Here is a 7133-nt window from a genome sequence, read left to right as displayed (position 1 = left end):
TTGACCAGAGTGGCCCGAAAACAGAGAGGGTACTCATCAACTTTTAGGTCAGAGGGAGCCCAAAGTGAGTGTGTGACATGGAGCTGAGAAGGAAACTGCAGGGGGGGTGGACTCAAAAAATCAACACAAAAGCCAAAAAAAGCCAGGTTCTCAAATGGTCATGGTTGAAACCAGTATTCACAGTGAATTTCCGGCCCCAGTGCCATGCCTAAGTCCCCTTGATTATTTTCTGGTTCAGAGGTTGCCGCATTTCAAAGCTTCTTTTCTGCCTACGCCTGTGATTTCGGCTTGTTCAGGGGCGTACATTTCAGCAGAGAAACCCAGAAAAAGCTAAATTCAAACTGACTGATCAGTCACACAGGGTTCTCAGTCTTCCATTTGGGGTGTGTTGGTGTAGGCCTGGCAGTTCAGTCCAACTCTGCAACACTAGGCTGATATTTGGGTGTGCATTTGTAACAGAAGGTTAAATTTACAGTAAGACGTGGGAAATTCTAAACAGTTTTTTACAGCGAGTTCCTGAACTCATCAGCTACAGCAGTCAGTATGGCTTTGTGCTTCTGTGACGTTGCTTCAGGTGCAAATCACAATCCCAGCCCAATGGTGTATGAAAAAACCCACTGTGATGCACAGAAATATGAATTGAGCATCTGTATCAGCCAGTTAAAAGCCTTGTTGAATGCAGGATTTACTACTGAGAGTGGCTGATGTTTAAAATGGTAGTTGCCTATAGTCCATTTTTTCCCCTCTTTTCTAGATATAAAGATCTTGTTAAAGAGATCTTGTTAAAGATCTTGTTAAGAATAAAATCTCTTTTTCCAAGACTGACCTGGATTGGACCAATTATAGTATGCCTCATTGAAAGTTCTTCTTATGGTGAGAAAGTACCTACTCCAAAGCAACAAAACGTTTTTAGAGTTAACAAAAAGTTCATGCAGTCAAAAGAATCTGAAGTTGTGGGAAAGAAATTGGCTTTTAGGAAACAGTGAGGGTCCATTGTCACTGAAATGCATCATGGGAAATGATGGATGCAGTGTTTTTTGACCTCAATCCAGGTCCAGAGTGCTGTCTTGGACTCAGCTGCTTCAAATGTTTTATTTTTACTGTTTCTTGTAGGTGCGCCAGCAAACCGACAACCATTTATATTCACACCTACTCAGTATTTTAAGTTAGTTACCTCTGTAGCAGGTCATGCCAGTGACTGAAATGTCAATATACTGATGAAAGGGAGGGGGGCACAAATGGAAAGAATGAAAGCATTCAAGATGAGGGACCAAGTATCTGTTTCACATAGTCACTGTCGCTGCTTGGGGACGCTCCCCCCCCATCCTCCTCTTATGAGACATGAAAGAGCAAACCTCATAATAAAATGGAATAAACCATCCTCCAAGTTTGAATTATTGTAATTACGTGTAATTGAGTGTTTGGCGGCGAAGCCATTTCCTCCTCAGATCCTGCATGTACTTTCTGAAAATCAAAATCACTTTGTTCTTTGGCCTCAGCCACCGATTGACCTTCTCCAATTGCAGTCTTTCATGAAGGGATGTGACATGAGACATGGTGGGGTGAATGCTGGTGAGGTGGGTTCTGCGTGCTACGTTGAATCACAAGATGAGTTACTCACCATCAGTTCCATATGGTTTCGGTCATGTTCAGTGCTCCTTTCTCGCTGTGCTTTTTTGGTTTTTTCTTGCCTATTTATAAATACACAAAGTCTCTCTTGGGCTTGGCCACTGCCCGGGGTTAAGAATGGAAGAAACCACCAAAACGTAAATTAGTTCATGTTTCTTTTCAGTGTCTCTGAGGAGGTTGGTTTTGTTCTGGGGCAAACGTACGTGCCTGTACAGTAGACATGCCTCACGGTGCATAATGGCTACCATTGTTTCGGGGTTACGCTGGTCAGCCAGCAGTCTCTCAGCAGAAGAGTACAACTTTAATTGACCTCAACTGGTCAGCTGTCGCGCTGGAGGAGCTTGGTTTTTGCTGTGGGTCATCAAAGGTTGTGCAAAAATTACACGTTGTTATATTGGTGTAGGAGAAAATTGCAACATACTATATACTACCTGCAGCCCGTCTCACTATAAGATAGATACATGTTGGGCTTTTTTTTTTTTTTTTTTGTGAACCCGCCGACTTGGGCTGACAGCGCAGACTCAATTTTTCAACCTTCTGGCTGTCGGGTGTGAAGCAGTGAAGCGAAGAGCATCCTACTCTGTAAATGCTCTCATGGAGCTGTTTTAGGTCACAAGGACAATTGTGCAGAAGTTGCAAGAAACTATTAAGTGGGCTTGACCTGAGAGGAAAAAGAATTACAGCTTAAAGCAAGGAACTTCTTTAGCCCACCTAAGGCATTTATTTCTTGGTTAAAAGAAAAACACAGTTGGCAGGACTGTGTCAAAGAAGTGTAGCAAAGCATGGTGTTCCCTTTTGCTTGTAACCTAGCAACCACCATCCAACACAACACCATCAAGCAATAAACATGGAAGAAAATAATTGTGTTCACCGAAGAGGTAAAGCAAAATTGTCACATATGTTTTATGTGTTGTTTTATAGTTGTGAAAGTCAGTAGTAAAAAGATAAATTAAACAAACTGTCATTGTTTCGAAGTCTAGAATTGCTTTTTTTTTGTTGGTTTCAAAATGATTGTATTACTATAATATAATACAGACAGAGGGTTTTTGTTCCCTGTAATCTAACTAGGGACAACTACCAGTATCTATGACAATAAATCACTAACCCTATCCCCTTTCATTTAAAATTGCTGCGTCATTGACCATTAATGGGGCCTTTACCAGTGCGATATGCAGACTGTGAAAAGAGCTCCGGGTACCTATAACAGACCTGTAACCCAAGACGGCAGCAGAAAACAAAATCCTGGTAAACTGAAATGCAGTCCAGGAATGATGAGCGATATACAGCATGACACAACAGAGAATAAACACAATGGAGCTTTAAACAAACGCATGAGGCAATCAAGGGAAGTGGACACAGGAAGGTGACGAAATACAGCTGAAACTAAGCAAAGACAAAGGGACAGGGGAAGTAAATAACATGCACGCACAACAAGAAATTTGCAAAATAAAACAGGAAATGACAAAAACTTTACAAGGCAAAACACATAAACGGAGACTTAACCATCGGGGGGGAAATAGTGAGAAAGGTGAGAAAAGAATCAACTGAAATTTCAGGAAAACAAACAAAACTAGATGGTAATAGTTGGTAAAACTAAAATTAAGGAAACCAAAGAATATAAATATAGTTAAACTAAACTGGGAATGTCAACAAGAACACAGAAATCAAAACACTGTAAGCAATAATCAATGAGAAACACAACTTAAAACTCTATATCTCAGACTGCAGGGTCAAAGAGGCAGGACCATGTGGTCTAATGCACCTCTGCTTTACACCTCAGCAGTCAGACTGCACCACTGCATTAAGTGTGAGCCTAAATAATATTATTAATGCACGAAATATTCACAGGTGTGTAAAGGCCTTTAGTTTTTGGCCTCGTCACTTTAAATACAGAGATTTCTCTGGATTCTCTGAATCTTTTAATGATAGTAATATTTTTCAGTTTTTTTGTTTTATTGTGGTCTTTACCTTACAATATAAAGCACCTTGGGGCAACTGTTGTTTTATATAAAATGCAAGCTTGCAAAATGCAAAAAAAACCTGTATATAAAGCTAAGTGCCCTACTCTTCTCTTCTGTGCCGAGAGCTACTAAACAAAATTTCATTTAACAGTAAAAGCATTCTTCTTCATAAAAAGATTCTTCTAAGTCATGCGCTTTATATAAAAACGAAGTCATGATTGAATTGAGCCATGAATGAAGAAACCCCCCTTTTTAAATCTTACACTGAGAAAGGTCTTCTTAAATTGTTAAACTATTTGTCAACACAGGCTTTCACAGGATGGTGAATCACTGGCTATCCTTAGTTCAACTTCTCTGAATAAGAGGCTATTTTCTTACTCAGTCATGTTACTGAACTGTTGCTACTTACGCTAATTTGTTTTGAGTTTTTCACCAGGTGATTTGTTTTAACATTACACAACTTTTCCAGTATACTGTTGGCCTGCATCAACTTTTCATAAAAACTTGCTAATGCTATCAGAACGTGAATACAATATCTCTGCATTTTACATGTTGGCAAATCATTACATCATTATATTTGTTAAACAGAATCCCCACTTTTTTCTGGAAACAGGATTGTAGAATGGAATAAGTAGCAAGACTCAAGATCATCATTTGAACCAATTAGAGGTAAAGCGATAATAGCATATGTGGAAGTTTTGGTAGACAATTAAACGTTTTATTTTGATCATAAAAGTCGAACATTACATGTGTCCTAATGAAAAAACATTTAATTCTAGTATTCACAGTCGATTCGTCAGTGGGTATCATGCACTCCCCACTGATTACATGGACTATAACTAAAAACTAAGTCATGATTGGGGATGTCAGTTTGCCATTTTCTTATGATTGGCTGATGAAAGGTATAATTTAGGACTGCCAAGACAGCAACTTCAAAAGCTTCCAAAGTCATATTAGGCTGGAATGTGAAAGCTGTCCAGGCAAAAAATGATCCAATTTTCTACTGGCTTTAATTACAAAGAGGATCTCCTTTCATTGGTGGGGCAATTGCTGTCCATTTCTGAAGACCGTTGTGGAAAATGATCAAGTCAAGCATATCCAGAATGCTTAAATCTGGACCGTCTTTGTATGGCCGTGGCATGAATACATCATATTTGAAACTCAAATATCCACAAATTTTGTAAAATGACCTCCAAACTAATGGAAACAAAAAAAACAAATTACTTTTCCATGCCTAAACACAACGGGACATTAAGATAACGCTGAAAAAAAAAGAAGTAATCTCTTTAATAACACTTTTGTTTATGCTTGCAGTGACAGCAAAGACAAAATCAAATAAGTGCCTTGTAACCATGTCTTTTAGAAAGTTTCCTTTTCTTGGCTGTCACCATGCCAACAAAATATAAGCATAAATTGCGGTTAATCCCTGGAGCAGAGAATTGTGCCTGAAGCCTGTTGGTAATGGGTGAAGCTCTTTCTCTTCCAAATAAAGTTAAGCGTTTGCAACAGCGACTGCATTATGGGAAATCCAATTTGTGATTGCAACATCTGTATTTAACCTATGGGCATGGGTCTTTGTTGGTCAGAGTAGCTAAGCTGCATTTCTTTCCCATGATTATTTTTCCAGAAAACGTACATGTACATGACCTTGCATGCAGTGCTTATGATTCACATGCAAAACTGGATCCCTGATTTTTGCAATGGTTAAAAAAAACATTAACATCAACATTTTCTGTGACTAACTCTCTCACAGTCTAACACACAAAAACACATGTGCAAATAGTCATATATAGAGTGTGAACTAATGCCAATTTGTCTGACGGACAGATGTAAACATCAAGTAGTTGTGTTTATTGAATTGAGAAGACATAAAGAAAAGAAACTTGGATGATTAGAAGCGTAATTGAGGAAACTGTGATTTTCTTTGTGCTTTGTTTTGTCGGAAAATTAGCTGTTTTCATTAACCCTTTGGCCATTTCTTCCATCTGTGCTCCCTGCCTGTCAGATCCCGTCAGACAGTATGTCATGGAAACGAATGCAAAGAAAAATGACTATCCTCACACATTTTGGGATGTGTCCAGGGGCTCATTTGTAAGGCTGCAGGGTGTGGCAGGTAAGCTTCCACCTCAAAGGCTACAGTTCCCTCCCATGTAATTGCTCTTCATCAGATCAAGCCGCATGACATTCCTGCATACTGTTTCAACTGACTCCTGCCAAAAGACGTGGTTAGCTCCCATCAAAGAGTGCTATCTCTAAACTGAATCAGTGGTGCTTGATGGGATATCGTTGTGTCGGGTTTCAGACTACACCCTGCTAATAAACAATGCAAAGACATAATAGAAACAACACAGGGAGGGAGGCAGCTGAGCAAAATGCAACAGGAAGGTTTTCCTGATCCAGTGACATTAAAAAAAAAAGAAGCTGTTACACAAAACCGTGGTATTTATTTACCCCAAAAAGTGATCTTCTTATCACTGCTGTAACCATTCTAGCAAGTCAGAGGAAGGCTGCATCCTCAGGCAAAACAGAGATAAGGGCCTTTGATATAATTAAGCCAACGTCAAACGGCCGGCAGATGAGTCTTGTGAAGATAAAGCAGGCAGGACTGACAGGTCTGATAATAGTCCAAACAAAGAGAAAGTGGAGATTAAGGGGTTCCCTTTCAGGGAGTTAAGTGGACTGCCCAGAGGACGCTCCAAAACATGGCTCAACTGTCAGGGGTGAGGGAGAATGGATACCATCATCGACGCTTCATCCAGCCATAGATAGTATCTAGGAATGCCTATAAAGAATGCATCGTCTGTTGCATTATATTCAGGTTATTGTCAGTAGTGTTTACTTTATGTCGCATATTTATATTATTATGTTAGTGTGAATATTTAGCTGATTGTCCTGTTTAGAGGAATGAGATTAAAAAGGCAACAGCAGAAAGTAGGTTCCTAAGAATAAGCAGAACTAGAGAGAAAGGGTCAAAGGGCAGGCAAGGCTGAGGTGAAGGAGAATAAACAGAAATCATCTTTTAGAAGAGGCATTCCCAACCACAGGGGTCATCTCTGTGCATGAATGATTCGGAGTAATTTAAATAAAACAGTTAAAGTGACCAATAAATGATTTATAGCTGATTTCCTATACAGTGCATTTAAAAAGTATTTGCCCCTTTTCTGTTTTGTTAGTTTTTTGAATATTTGACACATTTAAATGTTTCAGTTTTATCAAACAAATGCAGTGACAATGATTCGATTTATTAAGAGAAAACAGCTTTAGAGACCAGTTAATTTGGCCTTGTGTGAAAGCTAATAACTGGTGGTGCCACCCTTGGCAACAAGAACCACAATGAGACATTTGCAATACCTGACAATGAGTGTTTCACATCACTGAGTTTTGGCCCACTCTCCTTTGCGGGTTTTTGATCCGTTAAGCTCATGCCAAAGCTTTTCAGATTTGTTTGGACTTTGACTAGCTCACTCCAAAACCTTTATTTTATTTTATTTACTTTTTTAGCCAGACACAGGTGGAGTTGCTGGTGTGTTTCCAGAGGCATGC

Source organism: Pundamilia nyererei, unplaced genomic scaffold (genome assembly GCF_000239375.1).
Source record: "Pundamilia nyererei isolate P.nyererei 1_Seehausen unplaced genomic scaffold, PunNye1.0 scaffold00042, whole genome shotgun sequence".
NCBI classification, from domain to species: domain Eukaryota; kingdom Metazoa; phylum Chordata; class Actinopteri; order Cichliformes; family Cichlidae; genus Pundamilia; species Pundamilia nyererei.
Note: the sequence above shows the minus strand (reverse complement) of the source record.